The sequence below is a fragment of the Natator depressus genome, chromosome 3, assembly GCF_965152275.1.
Source record: "Natator depressus isolate rNatDep1 chromosome 3, rNatDep2.hap1, whole genome shotgun sequence".
In the NCBI taxonomy this organism is placed as follows: domain Eukaryota; kingdom Metazoa; phylum Chordata; order Testudines; family Cheloniidae; genus Natator; species Natator depressus.
The window spans coordinates 62,595,370-62,614,321 of record NC_134236.1 but is presented as its reverse complement, the minus strand read 5'-3'; the positions used below and the strand labels follow the sequence as shown (position 1 = coordinate 62,614,321).

The 18,952-nt window shown below is 44.2% G+C and overlaps 1 long non-coding RNA gene across 1 annotated transcript in view; it reads left to right on the top strand.

Moving 5' to 3' along the window:
• Window positions 1–18,245, top strand: part of LOC141983873 (uncharacterized) — a 37,457-nt gene extending 19,212 nt beyond the window's left edge. Inside the window, exon 3 of the long non-coding RNA XR_012638548.1 lies at window positions 17,944–18,245. This is a non-coding gene — a long non-coding RNA (uncharacterized LOC141983873). The remainder of the gene's footprint in view (window positions 1–17,943) is intronic.
• The last annotated feature ends 707 nt before the right edge of the window (window positions 18,246–18,952 follow it).

Genomic DNA, 18,952 nt, shown 5'->3' with positions numbered 1-18,952 from the left:
CATCATATTTTCCAAGAGACTGCATACGATTGTCATGGTTATTAATAAGGCTAGACACAACATATCTTAAAAAATATTACCTACTTAGAAGTAATTAGGAGAAAGCACTGCTGACATATTTTGGAAGAAGGTTTTGTACTGAATTGCAGACAGGCATAGTTTATGAACTTCATCATGAAAGTGATACCCAATTTCACTACTTGGCAATTTGGAAAAGGGAAAAATAGTGATAGGAAAAAGATGACTGTTTCTTTTTTGTGAGTGAGTACTGGGGCTGTTCTGCTAATTTCAGTTCTACAGTGATGGTATTTTATGTGTGTTTCAACGGACAGGTTAGAGCTTTCACTCTTTAGTAGTCGTTGGCACAAATCAAAGTTTGAATACTTACACAAGCTGCTGATGAGCAAAATGAATATTCCTTATTTTGGAAGCTAAATACAACACTAAAAAGAAGGCTGACATCTTTTTTCATACAAATTCAAAACCTTAAAGGATTAAAAAAATGTAAAGTCTAGTATGCAGAAAAAAATCAGGGTATGTAACATTATAAACATGCTCTTGTGCGTTTACTTTATGTTCAGAAACTAATAATAAACCCAGATCTCCGTACCCGACACAGGGCTGTCCCTAAATGGCACAATCTAGATCTGTTTAATTATTGCTTTTAAACATAATTTGTGAAACAGGAGTTGTTTTATAGGAATTTTAAAAATTGTGTTCTACATCTGTGACAGGGCGCTGATGTTGCTACAGCATGAGAAAGGCTGCAGGCTCAGCTGTGAGCAATTAAACACTTTCTGTGGGGAGATTATGAACACCCGGTGGTAATCACAGGTTTAACAATATAACTAGGAGGATATAAGTGGAAAAAACAGGAAGTAAGGAGAGTTTAGAGAGGGAGCCTGGGATGAGGAGTGATGGTTGTGGTAGGGCTGTCAACTTTCTAATCGCACAAAATGGAATACCCCTGCCCCACCACTTCCCTGAGGCCCTGTCCCTGTCTCACCCCCCTCTCTGAGGCCCTGCTTTCGCTCTCTCCCACCCCCTCCGTTGCTTGCTCTCCCCCACTCTCATTCACTTTCACTGGACTGGGGCAGGGTGTTGGGGTGCAGGAGGGGGTGAAAGCTATGGCTGGGGATGCAGGCTCCAATCTGGGGCCAGAAAGAGGGGTTCAGGGTGCAGGAGGGGGCTCCAGGCTGGGGCAGGGGGTTGGGGTGTGGGAGGGGGTGTGGGCTCCAGGAGGGAGTTTGGATATGGGAGGGGGCTCAGGGCTGGGACAAGGGGGTTGGGTGCGGGCTCCAGGAGGGAGTTAAGGTGTGGGAGGGGGTTCTGACCTGGGGCAGGGGGTTGGAGGTTCGGGAGGGGGTGAGGGGTGCTGGCTGTGGCTGGGCGGTGCTTACCTCAGGTGACTCCCGAAAGTGTCCGGCTTCTAGGCAGAGGGGCCAAGGGGCTCTGCGTGCTGCCTATGCCCACAGGCGCCATCCCTGCAGCTCTCTTTGGCTGTGGTTCTGGGCTAATGGGAGCTGCAGAGACAGTGCTCAGGGCAGGGGCAGTGTGCAGAGCCCCCGTAGCCACTCCTGCACCTAGGAGCTGGACATGCCAGCTACTTCTAGGAGCTGTGCAGAGCCAGGGCAGGCAGGGAGCCTGCCTTGGCCCCGCTGCGCTGCCTACTGGACTTTTAACAGTCCAGTCAGTGGTGCTGACTGGAGCCGCCAGAGTCCCTTTTCCACTGGGCATTCCAGTCGAAAACTGGATGCCTGGCAACCCTAGGCTGTGGAGAAGCCTTCCCCTGCTGTAAGCCTGCACTGCATTATGGTAATTTATAGGGAAAGAATAACTACACACCTTGGTGAAAGCATAATAATGTGGTAACCTCCCCATGAAAATCTATACAAATATAAAATATTTGCAGTAGAAGTAATTAAAAGCAAGCTCAATGTAGGTGCTTGTCTTCTAAAATGTTGTTGGTTCACCTCTCAGATGATACATACTTCATTTCAATGCAATATATGTTTTAATTCCCTTAAACCATTCTAACATGAAAGGTATCAGTTCTTTGTGTAATGTCTCTTTGATTAAACTATTTCTATTGCCAGTGCTACTCCCCTCCATTTTTATTGGTCTTTGCTTAATACAATATTCTAAAATATTTAAAATACAAATGTGTGAATTTAAATTCACAAATATGCAACCCATCTTTCATATACCTCATCACTTTTGACCACTTTTTCAAAACGTACATAGAAAAACCTACAATAATAACATCTAGCACGTCTATGGCAACTTCCATCTGAAAATGTCAAGGTCTTTTACTCATCATTGTATGTAAGCCTCAAATTACACTTGTGTAATAGGTAGGTAGCTATGCATTATTATTTAAATGAGGAAAAATAAATCAGATTCCTAGTATCTGACTCCTCTTAGGTGCAGACAAGAACACTCCAGGCCCATGACTTATTGCAGGAAACATTTTTGTGGGAGTCTGTTGCTTCATACATATCAAACTGGAGCTCCCCCTTTACAAAGAGTTTTTCCTTTAGAATGGCCATGAGACTGCTCTTGCTCCTCCTGATGTGGTAAGCTGGCAGACCCTAAGGCAATTCCGTTTTTACAATAGGGATGTTCCTTTTAGTTTTAGTTAAAAATAAAACCAGTAAACAAATACATAATACTCAGATCCAAGTATGTTGAAGTAAGGGCATAGAGAATATATATATATATATATGTACTAAAATACCTGCAACCTGCTGACAACGAAGTTGCTAACTTCTGTCACTGTACTCATAGGTTATTAAAACTAGCACTTACTTAGTAAGTAAAGGTTAAAGGCCCTGCTCCTGCACCATTGAAGTCAATGGGAGTTTAGCTATTTAATTTAGTACAAGCAGAATCAGGGCCTAAGTGCACAGATTATGTAGCACTGTAACTGATTATTTATAGGTTCTAGTGATTTTCGGCACATGGTTTTTGAATATTGCCTAGCTTGTATGTTTTGGGGCTATATCATGCCTGGAAAACTCAATAGAAAAGCTTGTTTAATATTAATGTGTTTTACATTATAATTTAATGAATATATTAAAATATGTGAAGCTCTTTTGTTACACAGAATGTTCATTAGACATGTGGAAATTGGAACTGAGTGTGCAAAAGTTCTGCAGTTTAGCTTCGTTTGTTAGTAAATACTTTGCCAGACAAACTCTAATGGTACACAAATGAGAATGTCCTTCTGAAATAGGGAATAAGGTGGTGTCATGCTCCTGAAACAACAGTGCCTGTTTAGATTCCACTTAATTGTATGAGACTTCTTAAAAGAAGATCTGCTCTTTAAGTAGGAGATTTGGCTGCACGGTGTCATCCAGCAACTGAATAGAACACCAGAATAAAGACAGATAAGCTCTGACCTTTCTCTATACAGCTATTATAAACTTCACTCCAGAACATATTTTAAATCCCCAGCACCTGTTTTCTGTAACTTTTATTTTATTTATTTATAAATCAACATCGACTTGTCTCAGCTGTTCAGATTTCTTTGACTTACTTTCTGTGTGAGTTGGCAGGTAAACTGTAAAATTATTACTACCATGACCTATAGATAATCTTTTCCCAGAAAGTTATAAATGGCTTGAAACAGAGGCTTAAAATGAAAGTGTCTTCTTGGCCATAATAAGTCACTGTAAGAACTTTGTAATCTATATAATAGCTGTAGGTTTCTAGTGAAGATCTGATTTTCCTGTATATGTGTGTGATTTGTAAGTGTGAATTACAGAAGGTGACAAATGATCCTGACTGGAGTGGTTCTGAGAACAATTGACTGATGCATGTGGAAGGATCTGTGCTTGTTTAGGATGCATAGAGTCAGGACTTTTATGTTTTCATATGGTTCCCTGCTTTTTACAGCAAAGATTTAGCTTACAATTCTATTCAGTGTAAATCAGCATTACAAATTGGCTGCCTATTCGTATCCTTGATGTTCCCTTGTTTTGACCTTGATAACATTAACTTATTAAAATTCATGACTGTTGCTTGATCAATGAAATATTGCACAATCCATCTTTACTACGAGTAGAACACAAAATCCCTGACCTCTCCTGTAGAGGGGTAGTATTATGCTGCTCTGGCAGTGAAAAGCTGCTACCCATTTCATAGTCAGGCTTCAGAGAATTCTCCCTGCGTTGAGGGATTCCCACATGCTTTGGAGCCAGCTTTTACATTAAACCGCTCATGGTACATTGGGTGTGGTCAGGAAAAGGGGATGTGACCAAGGCATTCCTACAGTTTGGCGATCCCTGGCTGTCAGAATGACTTTTGGGGTCATTGGCAGCCATAAGATTAAGGCTACTCCAATATGTGCTGGGAACCAGCCTAAGGGCTTGTCAGCTCCATGTTTGAGGAAACACAAATGTGGTTTAAAGCTACTTTTGCACCTGCACTTCCTGGGTTGTGCTGGGCCACTGCTCAGGATCTGAGACAAACTATCCCAAATATTTTCTAAATATTTTGCCTTCTATATGCCCTGGATAGTTTTCTCTCAGTTTTGATATGGTTCTTTTATTAAATAATGTTTACAACTGAATATGAAAGTATTACAGAGCTTCCAGTGTGGATACAAAAGGTTGTAATGTGTTCAACCCTTGGATCAAGAATCCATAAAACAGTTGTCTGAAATTTTAACAGTGGTTATTTTAATACCGAATAGGTACAATTCAACACAAAGAAACGCCATATAAGGAACATGGAAATGACCTCGGCTTTGAGCCAATAAATGTGAAGGGTGGGATACGGCTACTACTGTTCAGGAAACTACATCTTTCTTCAAGCCTTCACCTACATTGCGTCAAAGCCTAGCACTTTTCCAGGTTCATTGAGCATTATTTTCTTTTCCTTTTCTTGAATTTTACTCATTCAGTACTAAAAAAATGGTGTCGTTCAGACTACCATGTTCATGGATTCCTGATACAAGCTTTGAACACATCACCCAGTATTTCTGTTTATTTTACTTGGATCCATTATTATACCAATACCTTACTCTTCTCCAGAATGCTTTAAGTGGACTTTGTGGTCCTCTCAGATGGTAGCGTAAAACATTCAGGTAGGTTATGGAAAATGTTGGAATCTGATGGACTGGATAGATTAGATTAGTACTTAGATATTATGGGTATAGAACTCACAGCCCAGAGGGAGGATTGAGATGAAGGTGGCTTTAAACCACCTTTGCAACCTCCTCTTTCTGGACTTTTCCAGGGGCTGGAGCATCCCCAAGAATAATTTAGACAGTGTTGCTGGGCAGCCTGAGTTATAGCAAACTGTCTCCACTTGAGCTGCCTCTGGGTACCACCATTGTCCAGAATCTCAGTAGTACTACTTGCTGTGACTTCACCACACAGCACACCCCTCCCACTCCAGGCCCACTTCCAGTATGCTCCTTATGCCAGGGCTTATGAGGGGGGTCTTTAGAAGACAGCTTGCAGATGTCTTCCTCATGGCCAGCAGGTAAACCACAGGCTTGGGAAGGCTAGCCCCTGGCCCAGCCCTTCTGCCTGAGGCCCTGCCCCCATGGACATCAGCCCCACCCCGCCCCACCCCAGGGCTGCCTGACTGCCTCCAGCCCTGGAACGCAGGGCGGGCGGGCGGCGTGACCCACAGCGCCCCCAGCCCTGGAGTGTCAGGTGGGCTATGCCAGTGTCGGCTCCAGCTACCCGGAGTCCCTGGCCGCAGGCCAGCCCCCACTAGCCTTGGCCATGGGGAAACAGGACAGAGCCAGGAGGTGGAGCATGGGCAGGGCCACGTCGGGCTCTTTCGAGAGGCTAAGCCTCCCCCAGTCTTTGATACCCACCACCCATGGTCGTCTTCATTTACTGTGCTGGTGGAATTATCCCGGGCCAGAACCAGGCTTTTAGAGCCCTTACATTCTACTCTGGGCCTCTTTGGCACCCCTATGCTGAATAAGAGGGAGTGCTTCTCTCATCTTATGTTACTGATTGCTAACAATCCTTACCCCAAAGAGCTTACAGTCCAAAAGCATTTTCATTTCAGCTTTAGTGTTTTATCTACCACTTAACTGGTGTAGTTCTTTTAGACCCTTAAGTACTTTTACAATATCTACAGAGGCGGTATAATTAGCAGTGACTCTTCACGTTCTAAAATTCACTGAGAATAATATCACATTTGCTTTTATCTTAAAATGTAACTTTCAAGGAAGAGAAAAACTATTCAGAGTTTTACAGGTCTGAACATTTTCCTTAAAAAGAGGTTTCTTTTGATAGACCATGGGATGTTGTTCCAGGAAGAAGGATTGCTAGAAAGAGATGGGATCCACCTAACGAAGAGAGGGAAGAGCATCTTCGCAGGCAGGCTTGCTAACCTAGGGAGGAGTGCTTTAAACTAAGTTTGCTGGGGGCTGGAGACCTAAGTTCTGAAGTAAGTGGGGAAGTGGGATCCTGGGAGGAAACACAAGGAGGAGGGTGCAACAGTGGAGGCCTCCTGATTAATACTGAGAAAGCAGGGCAATCGGCTAGTTATCTTAGGTGCCTGTACGCGAATGCAAGAAGTCTGGGAAACAAGCAGGAAGAATTGAAGTCCTGGCACAGTCAAAGAACTATGATGTGATTGGAATAACAGAGAGTTGGTGGGGTAGCTCACATGACTGGAGCACTGTCATGGATGGGTATAAACTGTTCAGGAAGGACAGGCAGGGGAGGAAAGGTGGAGAGTTGCACTGTATGTAAGTGAGCTGTATGATTGCTCAGAGCTCCAGTACAAAACTGGAGAAAAGCCTGTTGAGAGTCTTTGAAGTTTAGAGGTGAGAGCAACAAGGGTGATGTCATGGTTGGCGTCTGCTATAGACCACCAGATCAGGAGGATGAGGTAGATGGGGCTTTCTTCAGACAACTAACAGAAGTTTCCAGATCACAGGCCCTGGTTCTCATGGGGGACAATCACCATGAGACAATCACCCTGACATCTGCTGGGAGAGCAATACAGTAGTGCACAGACAGTCCAGGAAGTTTTTGGAGAGTGTTGGAGACAACTGCCTGGTGCAAGTGCTGGAGGAACCAACTAGGGGCTGTGCTCCTCTTGACCTGCTGCTCAAAAACAGGGAAGAATTGGTAGGGGAAGTAGAAGTGGGTGGCAACCTGGGTAGCAGTGACCAGGAGATGGTCAAGTTCAGGATCCTGACAAAAGGAAGAAAGGAAAGCAGCAGAATACAGACCCTGTACTTTAGAAAATTAGACTTTGACTCCCTCAGGGAACTGATGGGCAGGATCCCCTGGGAGGCTAATATGAGGGGGAAAGGAGTCCAGGAGAACTGGCTGTATTTTAAAGAAGCCTTATCGAGGACACAGGAACAAACCATCCCAATGAGCAGAAAGAATAGCAAATATGGCAGGTGACCAACTTGGCTTAACAGAGAAATCTTTGATGAGCTTAAACACGAAAAGGAAGCTTACAAGAAATGGAAACTTGGACAGATGACTAGGGAGGAGTATAAAACTATCGCTCGAGCATGCAGGGGTGTAATCAGGAAGGCCAAAGCACAATTGGAGTTGCAGGTAGCAAGGGATGTGAAGGGTAACAAGAAGGGTTTCTACAGGTATGTTAGCAACAAGAAGGTGGTCAGGGAAAGTGTGGGACCCTTACTGAATGGGGAGGCAACCTAGTGACAGATGTGGAAAAAGCTGAAGTACTCAATGCTTTTTTTGCCTTGGTCTTCACAGACAAGGTCAGCTCCCAGACTGCTGCACTTGGCAGAACAGTATGGGGAGGAGGTGAGCAGCCCTCAGTGGTGAAAGAACAGGTTAAGGACTATTTAGAAAAGCTGTACATGCATAAGTCCATGGGGCCGGATGCGCTGCATCCGAGAGTGCTAAAGGAGTTGGCAGATGTGATTGCAGAGCCATTGGTCATTATCTTTGAAAACTCATGGCGATCGGGGAAGGTCCCGGACGACTGGAAAAAGGCTAATGTAGTGCCCATCTTTAAAAAAGGGAAGAAGGAGGATCCAGGGAACTACAGGCCAGTCAGCCTCACCTCAGTCCCTGAAAAAATCATGGAGCAGGTCCTGAGGAATCCATTTTGAAGCACTTGGAGGAGAGGAAAGTGATCAGGAACAGTCAACATGGATTCACCAAGAGCAAGTCATGCCTGACCAACCTGATTGCCGTCTGTGATGAGATAACTGGCTCTGTGGATATGGTGAAAGCGGTGGACGTGATATACCTTGACTTTAGCAAAGCTTTTGATACGGTCTCCCACAGTATTCTTGCCAGTAAGTTAAAGAAGTATGGATTGGATGAATGGACTATAAGGTGGATAGAAAGCTGGCTAGATCATCAGGCTCAACGGGTAGTGATCAACAGCTCGATGTCTAGTTGGCAGCTGGAATGAAGCGGAGTGCCCCAGGGGTCAGTTCTGGGACCAGTTTTGTTCAACATCTTCATTAATGATCTGGATAATGGGTTGGATTGCACCCTCAGCAAGTTTGCGGATGACACTAAGCTGTGGGGGAGAGATAGATATGCTGTACAGTAGAGATAGGGTCCAGAGTGACCTGGACAAATTGGAAGACTGGGCCAAAAGAAATCTGATGAAGTTCAACAAGGACAAGTGCAGAGTATTGTGCTTATGACGGAAGAATCCCATGCACTGCTAAAGGCTGGGGACCGACTGGCTAGGCGACAGTTCTGTACAACAGGACCTGGGGATTACAGTGGACGAGAAGCTGGCTATGAGTCAACAGTGTGCCCTTGTTGCCAACAAGACTAATGGCATATTGGGCTGCATTAGTAGGAGCCACTGCCAGCAGATGGAGGGAAGTGATTATTCCCCTCTATTCGGCACTGGTGAGGCCACATCTGGAGTATTCCATCCAATTTTGGGGCCCCTGCTACAGGAAGGATGTGGACAAATGGAGAGAGTCCAGCGGAGGGCAACAAAAATGATTAGGGGGCTGGGGCACATGACTTATGAGGAGAGGCTGAGGGAACTGGGTTATTTAGTCTGCAGAAGAGAAGAGTGGGGGGGGGGGAGGGGATTTGATAGCAGCCTTCAACTACCTGAAGGTGGATTCTAAAGAGGATGGATCTACACTGTTCTCAGTGGTAGCAGATGACAGAACAAGGAGCAATGGTTTCAAGTTGCAGTGGGGGAGGTCTAGGTTGAATATTAAGAAAAACTATTTCACTAGGAGGTTGGTGAAGCACTGGAATGGGTTACCTAGGGAGGTGGTGGAATCTCCATCCTTAGGGGTTTTTAAGGCCTGGCTTGACAAAGCCCTGGCTGGGATGATTTAGTTGGGGTTGGTCCTGCTTTGAGCAGGGGGTTGGACTAGATGACCTCCTGAGGTCTCTCCTAATCTTCAGTGACTCTTTGTTGTCTGCTCATTTGATCCTGTTAAATATCATTTTATTTCTAATGTAATGTAATTATGTATTTTGAAGAGCATTGTTTCATACTCTTTGTAAAACAAATGTTCACCCAAACGGATATAAAGATTTAAATTGAGAGTTATAGTTAGATGTTTGGCTGCATGTGTGTGTGTGCTCTCTGTGTGCCGTCCGAGCTCTGCGCAGTTAGCTGACCCAGCAGACTTCGATCGAACTGCCAATAACCACAAGATCCAATTAAGTCGCAAAGGCACTCAATCACGTTTGTTACTGATGAAGCACGGTGAAAGCACCTGGCACACTCTATGCGGGTACCAAGAATTGTACGCCCATGACAATGGACAAAGCTCAGTCAGTGGCAGGTCTTTCCATTGTCCCCTAGGCTGGCCAAGGGCACTCCCTCTGAGACTTCATTTTATACGCCAATACAAACAAGTTATGTATTGCTTCTCTGACATAGTTAGTTACTGCCCCCTGTTGTGTCTAGTGACCACTCTCTGATGTGATAGTTACCACTCATTACCTTGTACATGCTGGTTCAATAAAAACATCTCTATCCATCACCTTGTCATCCTGCCTTATCTCTAAAAGGGTCAGTGTATTCCTGTATCAACCTCGGAGAGTGTGTTTGTAGCATACTTGGTCTCAGGGTTGTGTTTGAGTTAGGAATATGTGGGTGTGTGTTTGCAGTCTTAGCCCTGTTTTTGCCAGGTTCTGGAAGCTTGCAAGCCGACGTGTTTTATAGCAGGGCCTGCCTTCTGCTCACAGTCTGACTTTTTGCTAACTTTGTTTTATATTAGCAAAGCGTGACCACTACTTTAGTTCAGGCCTCAGGCTGGGCTTCTGATACAAAGCCTTAAGTCTCAGGCTCTCTTTCTACTACAAGGGTGTTGGCCTTCTTTACGTGTTTCTTTCTTTAAAGTGTTTTAAAAGTCAGTGTAGTCAAAGCTTGAATCATTTGCATGCAGAGCATAGTTGCTGTACAAAACTCACTGTGATTTCTTTCAAGGGCCATTTGATATTATTTATTGTTTGAACTGCTAACGGCTAGGTCACAAGATGAGGGCGGCATTATATTTGGTGAGGTACAAGCACAGATTAAAATGTGGTGTCTGTCCCAAAGAACTTACATTCTACTTTGGAAAAAATGCACCAAGTGAGTGTCATGAACAAAGGAAAGACTGGTGAGGGAGCATGAAGAGAACAAAAAAGAAAAGGAGTACTTGTGGCACCTTAGAGACTAACAAATTTATTAGCGCATAAGCTTTCGTGAGCTACAGCTCACTTCATTGGACGCATACCATGAAGTGAGCTGTAGCTCACGAAAGCTTATGCGCTAATAAATTTGTTAGTCTCTAAGGTGCCACAAGTACTCCTTTTTCTTTTTTACAGATACAGACTAACACGGCTACTACTCTGAAACCTGAAGACAACAATAATCACTAGGTGACATAAGATAGCTGTGTGCCCAGCATAGTGGTTCTTAATTGTTAGAAAACATTTTAAGTAAACAAGTAATATAAGCTGTCCCTGACTGCAGCTAAACCTAGCAATTGTTATTTGGTTGATAGCTGATAGATGTCACAGCAGAAGTGGGCCTTGAGGAGAGGTTTGAAAAAGAAGGTTCACATCAGATCTTTTATTAAAGGGTATTTTTTCCTCTAAATTTGTGGGAGTTCCCAGAGCTGGATCTGTAATAATTATTGTTTCTGATGAAGTACAGAACTCCATCACGTGAGGAGCTGAACAAAATGCTAACTTGAAAGTTTTCTAGTACACTGTACAATACGAAAAGAAACAACAAAAAGCACACTGTGCCAGAAGTTGCCTGGAATGTCGTCTTGATAGCGTCTTAATGTTAATTTAGCAGCCTGTTCGCGTATTCCTCCTGGGGATGTGCTGGGAGCATTGGACCATGCCGAACTCTGGCAATCCTCAGACAGCAGAATGGCCCCTACGGGGTCAGTGCTGCCAGCAGGGGTGAAAGTGGGCCAGTACAGCGTACCAGAAGAAGTGGCTGCCGGTACCAGCCCGTATGCAGTCGACATTAAAGCTGTACAGGATAAAATTATACTGTTATGAAGGGATCATATGTAGGGGTGAGAAGGTAGTTGAGTCAAATCCTCTAATCCTATTAAATCATTAGCTTTTCTACCAAAATTGCAAATTTTGGTTAGAGATGGACTGACAGCTTGCTTTGTTTGCAACAGGGTTAGTTGTGTTCTAGTTTTATTTTGGGTTTTGGGCCTAAATGAATATACCTCTTCATTATTGAAGTGTGGGAGTAGGTTCTAAGTGGCATTTTCTTCACACCTCCCAAGGGCAAAACCAGGAATAGTCTCTTCCAGCAGGAGAGGTTCATGAAGGTTTCTTTCACATCCATTCACCCCATTCACATGGGCAGAGGATGCCATGGAATCCTTTTTCCCACTGTGCCCCAGTGGGACTCGGGAGGAGAGGCTGAATCTACTATTTTCACTCTGTTGAGTCCGCAGGTGTGAGGGATTGTTTTCACTATCCATGTTGCTAGCATAATTTATTCTGTACACCAGATGTGATTAATAATCCTCAACCTCAAACTAGCCATGGGATCCATTTGGATTTAATCCTCAAAATTCAATCCCCTTAAAATTGGGGTCATTCAGAATTTTAGGGCCAGTTTTGTCCCACCTCTATGTATGATGGTGTTGCATTTTTAATATATTGGGCACCTGCCCAATAGAAAATAGACAGATGACAAACTCATTTCACATATTTCAGACTAGCAGCCGTGTTAGTCTGTATCCGCAAAAAGAAAAGGAGTACTTGTGGCACCTTAGAGACTAACAAATTTATTTGAACATAAGCTTTCGTGAGCTACAGCATCTGATGAAGTGAGCTGTAGCTCACGAAAGCTTACGCTCAGATAAATTAGTTAGTCTCTAAGGTGCCGCAAGTACTCTTTTTCATTTCACGTAGTCCATCAATCAGCCGTCAGTCACTTCTAATCCAAGCTGCATTTGAATCAGTTACCTAGGTATGGAAAGCTCCATAACCTATTACTAGTTCCGTGAGCCAAGCGATAGCACCCCTTTCACCCTCCTCCTCCTTAGCTTTGAGATGAGCTGAATTAACACAATCTATGGACAGGAAGTGCAGAATTTGGCAGAGTGCTTAATGCTGCAGCAGGAGAGGCAGATTAATAGCTGTAGGGAGTACAGCACACCACTGAAAATAGTTCTAGACAGCTTTCAGATGTGCGTTAACGTTCTATGTGCATAGTCCAAAAATTTAGTGCACATTTAAGAAAAAAATCTCACTTCACATCCATGCACCACTGAGTTTTTATGATGTATTATATTGGTACTAAATATTATACATATTATCACCCCTAATAGTTTCTTCATAAGTGAAAACAGCACAATTCTTCTTCCCTTTTCCCCTGCTTGAATATAAGAGCTCAAGTTGTGAAAAGACAGTTATATAAATGGTTAACTCTTTAGCCCTTTTTCTATTTACTCTTGCAGTACTTGCTAGTGAGCTTCAGTTTGCTGAGAATCATTCAACTTGAGTCTTAGCACCAAATGCGTAACAGAAGCACTTAGGGATAAGCAATATTTATTACATCTAGGATTTCTTTCTTTACAGTCCTCAATTCACAGTTCAGCAACAATATTCAAGATGTTTCTAACTCCGAAATGTCAGAGTTTTGTTTTCTTACAGGCAAGAAAATGATTTTTATCAGTTTTGAGGAGCATTGTCCTCTCATGGGAATCCGCTTCTCCATCAGCATTGGAACTATAGGGTTTTTACATCTTTTCCAAGTCTCAGAGGTTGAGTAAGAGATTCTTATATCTTTTTTTTCCCTTTTTCAATGCAGCTTGCCTTGGCATGCCTGTAGCACTGCAGTCAAGTGTCTCCCCATTGTTCTGCCTTCATACCCAGAGGCAGATGCTCTGAGTTCTCCACAGATTCTTTTCCTTTTCAGGGAAACTGCTAGCTTCCTCTGTCCCACCAGCATGGCCCTATCTGGAAGAGGCTCTGTCGTCACTAGAGCATGTGCACAGGGCAAGACCAGGGGTAGATCAACACGAGCAGCAGTTGGAACATGCCAGTCGGCATCATCAAAAGACACTGCTTCTGTGCTTAATTCCCTGCTCTGGCAGCCCCATCCCCCTCCTGAGATTGCTGCAATAACATCTGTGGGCTGCACTTCCTGACTTTGTGCCAGCTTAATAGCCAAGGTCCCACAATTGTCTCCTTGATTTTTTTCTCCAGCACCAAAACAACTCAAATTAGTTTGATGGGGAAGAAATATGACTTGAGTGGGACAACGCAGACTGCAAAGCAGTGGGTTTATGGTGCCCCCTGCGTTCTAGGTAGGGACTTACCAATCATGCTGTTTCCCTACCACACTCCCTGTAGAGAGATGTTTATGAAAGATTGTTATTTAGAGATGCTCCCTCATAAGGGACAGTGTTCTAAGTGTGGGAATTTGGAGGTAGGACCTGGAGGCAGAGGTTGGGAACACCGCACGGCTGTGTGCAGCAGTTCACCTCAGAAGCTATCCAGTTTGTTTTATTAAAGTTTTATTCCTTTCTCATTCACTGGTTTATTATTTAATGACCCCAAGATGGCTACATGCTGTCAGAAGTGCTGAATGAGAAGAAAACTGCAATCATTTTGAAGATAACACCTGTGTTTGCAACTGAAAGCAGCGTCAAAGAGAGGCACCAGAGAAGCACATGGAGCACCAGGCACAGATACTTGTGCTTGTATTTGGTGAGCAGAATAGAAGCTTGACTAGCTTAAGAAGGGTGTGGGAAGGGAGGAGCCAAAAAAGGATGTGTTGCAACCTACATCCAGGCAATGTTGAAGAGAACTGGGAAAAAAACAGACAGAGATTTGAATTGTATTTAGTAGCCACAGGGGCAGAGGAGAAAAATGAGGAAGTGAAATCATCAATCTTTTAGCATGTTATCGGGGAGGAAGCATTGGATATCTATAACAACTTTAAGTTTGAAGAAGGTGAAAACATGAAATTAAGTAAAATACTGACTGAATTTGAGCAACATTGAACGTCAAAAAGGAATGAAACCTTCAAGAGAGACAAATTTTTTACATGCAGTCAAAAAACTTATGACACCATAGACACAGAATTAAGGAAACTTAGTACAACCTGTGACTTTGGTGAGTTGACAGGATCTCTGGTCAGAGATAGAATCATTTGTGGCATTAAAGACAATGCGTTAAGAGAGAGACTGCTCCATGAAGGAGACTTAACTTTAGAAAAAGATCTCCAAATATGCAGGGCAGCAGAAACTGTGAAAGCACAAGCCAAAGAGCTGAATTCACCAGAAGGGGTTATCTATGTACAAAGTACGAAAGAATACAGCCAGAATAGGTCAAATCAAAGAGTGGAGCCACCCATTGGCGTGCGCATGGGGTATGCCGGGTGTGCCCAAGCCCCCCCCAAAAAAGGGCGGCTGGACTGCTGGAGATGAGGGGTGGGGGAGTCCGGGGTAGGGGAGGCCCCAGCGCGGCCTCTCTTCTCTGCTCCTGCTCTCCCCTGCGGGGGCAGAAGCTTGGTGGTGCTGCATGCCCTGAACTCTGTCCTGCTTCTCCACAGCAGCTGGCAGCCAAGCTCCCGCCTCTTCCCCCAGCGTGCTGCGGTACTCACCCCTCCTCCTCTCGCTCTCTCTCCCTGCCTCCGATCAGCTGTGGGCTGGGGAGAGAGAGGAGGAAATGGAGAAGAGGTGGGGGCAGTGCCTTGGGAAAGGGGGTGGAATTGGGGTATACCCCCTCCAGCCCCCTGCTGTGAACCGCTCAGGGCAGGGGGCTGGGAGCACCCCCACGACCCCAGCCCACCTCCCCAGCCATGACCCCTGCACCCTCCTCACACACCCTGCCCTGACTCCTACACCCCCCTCACACACCCCAGCCCTCTGCCCTGACTCCTGCACCCACCCCCCACATCCCCACCCCAACCCTGAGCACCAAACGGGGAGCTCCTGTGCCCTCCCGCCCACATATCCACCTGCACCCCTCGCACCAAATGGGAGCTGCCCCAGGTAAGCGCTCCGCACCCCAACCTCCTGAGTGCCTTCCCTTATTCTAGCTCCTGGCCAGCCCCTGCACCCCAGCCCCCAGCCTGCTCCTGCACCCTAACTCCCTCCCAGACCCTGCATCCCCAGCTCTGTACTCAGTGCACCCCGACCCTCAGCTCGGTGCAGAGAGAGACAAAGAGAATGGGCTAGAACCAGGGAGAAGGCAGGTACCCGCTCTATGTGGGCAGGAGTGTGTGTGGGGGGATCCTGTTTACCCCCTCCCCAGCCCTGCTGCACTTGCAGTTTACCCCCAGCCCCTCCCTTGCTCCAGGGACCAACGCTAGCTCCCGCCCCGCTGTGCTCCAGTCAGCAGGGACTAATCCTCCCCCCATGCCCCACTGTGCTCCTCTTGCCCCTGGCCCCTGCCTCACTCCAGCTGGTGACCAATCCCCCACATGCCCCATTGTGCTTTTGCCCCTGGCCCCTGCCTCGCTCCAGCTGGGGACCAATCCTGCCCCCCCATCCCCACCATGCCCAGCTGTTAGGGTGGATAAAAATCAATGACTTTAAAAAAAATGAAAAATATTGGATTTATTTAAATTGATTTTTGAGGAAAAAACATATCTAAAGATTAAGATACGTTATATCTCATCATGGAATAGGGATTATAAATTCTAATTCTATAGTATGAGACAATATATTAATGTAATGTTTAAGAAAAGTTTTGTAAATGAGTTCTAATAGTTCATGGCTTAGGGACCCACTTTTATGGGGTTCCACAGGTTTCTGTATAGATTATTTAGGTTAATCTTTCTATCTACCCAATGGGACTCAGTGCTCAGTCTAGAAGATACAACTGCAAAACTAAGCATTTCTGATGGTATTATGTTGTATTATGCAATAAGCGCTGAATTGCATAGTATAGATGTTGTAGAAATGTACAGAAAGCCCACGTTCGCTCGCAGCATGCGTCCCCACTACTGTAGCACCGCATTACCATTGGTTCTCCCCTCCCCCTCCGACTGCTATTCTAGAAAATTCTTTGACCTACATAAGTGGCCGCGTCAGGCATTCCCAGCGCAGTGTCTACAGTGTTTGTAATCTTTGTTGCGTGTACTCTACTGAAGTAGCATAACAAGCCCGTGGCTTTGTTTTAATTCAATCATATGATACCCCCTTTTAATTTTAAAATATGGTTCGGTTCATTGTTAAGATAAGAAAAGGAGCAGACAAACTGAATTATAATGAAGGTGCTGATAGTAGTGCAAATACCTCAGACTCCTCAGTTAAGAACATACATGAAGATAATGCCGCCACCAGTTCCAGTGCGTGCAATAAACTGAGTAATGACCAACAGAAACAGACTTTGTCTCTTAGTTCAGGTCAGTGTAGTTCCTATTCAAAACCATCAAACATTGCATCTGATGACCCAGTCTGTGATATTCCAAAAAATAGATTAGAACGCCAGTCTCGATTATCTAGAGGTCTTTATCAGCCTGGATTGAGTATGTTTCCTAGAAGTAAAATAGGGAATAAACAAAGATGTTTTCAGTCCGATTGGTATGAAAAGTATAGGTGGTTAGAATATAGCCCATCAAAGGATGCAGCATTTTGCTTTTACTGCTGTTTTGTCTCCTCTAATGGTGCAGCAAACAAAGGTCACACCGATCCAGCATTTATTGATAAGGGATTCAGAAACTGGCATAGGGCTAACGAATGTTTTAAAAACCACCAACTGCCAAAATCTCATGTGTTGAGCTGTTCTTCATGGTCAAGTTTTAATGAAGGGAAACCTATTGATGTATTGTTGGATGAGGGCAAGCAGGCTTATCTGTCTAAATAAGAAGAAGAACGGTGCCATAACTGAAGTGTAATGGTGCGACTGATTGACATTGTTCTGTGTTTGGCGAAAGGTGGGAGACCATTCAGGAGTCACAATGAAAAAGCTAACAGTTTTGAGAGAGGTTTATTTCTAAATCATGTCAATATGCTCCAAAAATATGATCCTGTAATGGCAAAACATGTGCAACAAACTCCTTGAAATGCTACCTGTCTGAGTAATCGCATCCAAAATGATTTAAATATAGCCTTGCACAAGCTTGTGCAACAAAAGATTGTGTCTGTACTAAATGGAAAAATGGTCTCAATAATTGCCGACAACACTACTGACTGTGGACACCATGAACAGATGTACATTGTGGTGCGGTATTTTGACAATGAAAAACATAGTCCAGTTGAACATTTTGTGTCTGTTCCGAGACTATTAACAGTTGATGCTCAGTCTATTTTTGACCAGTTAAATGATGTCCTTGGCATTCTTAATATTGACTGGTCATCAGTGATGTCTGTCTGTTTTGATGGCGCATCTACTATGTCTGGATGTACCGTGGGAGTTCACATGAAATGTAAAGAAAGAAACAGTGAAATTCTCTATGTACACTGCTATGTGCATTGTTTGAACCTCGTCCTAGAAGATTCATGCACTGCAAGTAAACAAAATAGAACTGTCTTTGATTTTTTTTCTTGTTATTCAGACTCTTTATGCCTTCATGGAGGGGAGTCCTGTGCGACATGCAGTAATGGAGAAGATTTCACAAGAAGTAGAATCCCAGTTGAAGACTTTGAAACACAAGATGGGCATGCAGAGCGGAAGAATGGCTGCTGTAAAACAAAACTACTCCATCATTATACAAGCTTTACAAGAGATTATCAAAACAACTTACCTTGCTGACGCTAAAATAAAAGCCAGGGGCCTTATCCATGAACTAAATTCATTCAACTTCATCTTTACCCTTCACATGATGCACCCCATTCTCCAGATGGTGGTAGACTCTTCAAGCTCCAGATCTCAGCTCACTTACTGCAATGACAGGGGTGAAAAGCTCGTGTAACTCTTTAGCTGCGACGAGAAGTGGCCCAGAATATTTTCAATCTATTTTCAATGACAGTGTGAAAATGTGTGTAGAGAATGATATATCGATTCCTCCAGTTAAGAAGAGAAAAATGTCCACTCATACTGATGACGCGTTTGAGTCGCAGCATCACTTTGATACAAAAGAGAAGCAGGAGAGAATAACATCATTTTACCCATTCCTAGATTCAATGATTACTGGCATTGACCAGCAGTTTGAACAGGAGACTTGTAAAATTGTGACTGCAATGGGAAAACTGCTGAGCTTAGACATTGGCAGGGACGATATGAGAATCATTGCCAACAAATTTAAAGTGTCCTTGGATGAGTTGAAAGCTGAAGTCGGATTGCTTTGGGGTTATGACGGATCTGTTCCTAAAGGTAGCACTACGAACACCACCAGAGAGTGGCTTGATTGGCTAAAGGAATTGGATCGGTCTTCCATGTTCCAGGCCTTTTACAAATCTATTCAATGCTTTGCAGTCTTACCTGTTACAAGCTGTTCATGTGAAAGAGCCTTTTCGAAACTAGCACATGTAAAAACCAAACTAAGAAGTACAATGTCCCAACAGCTCCTCGACTCACTCATGATTTTGTACCTTGAACAAGAATTGGCTTTGTCAGTTAATTAC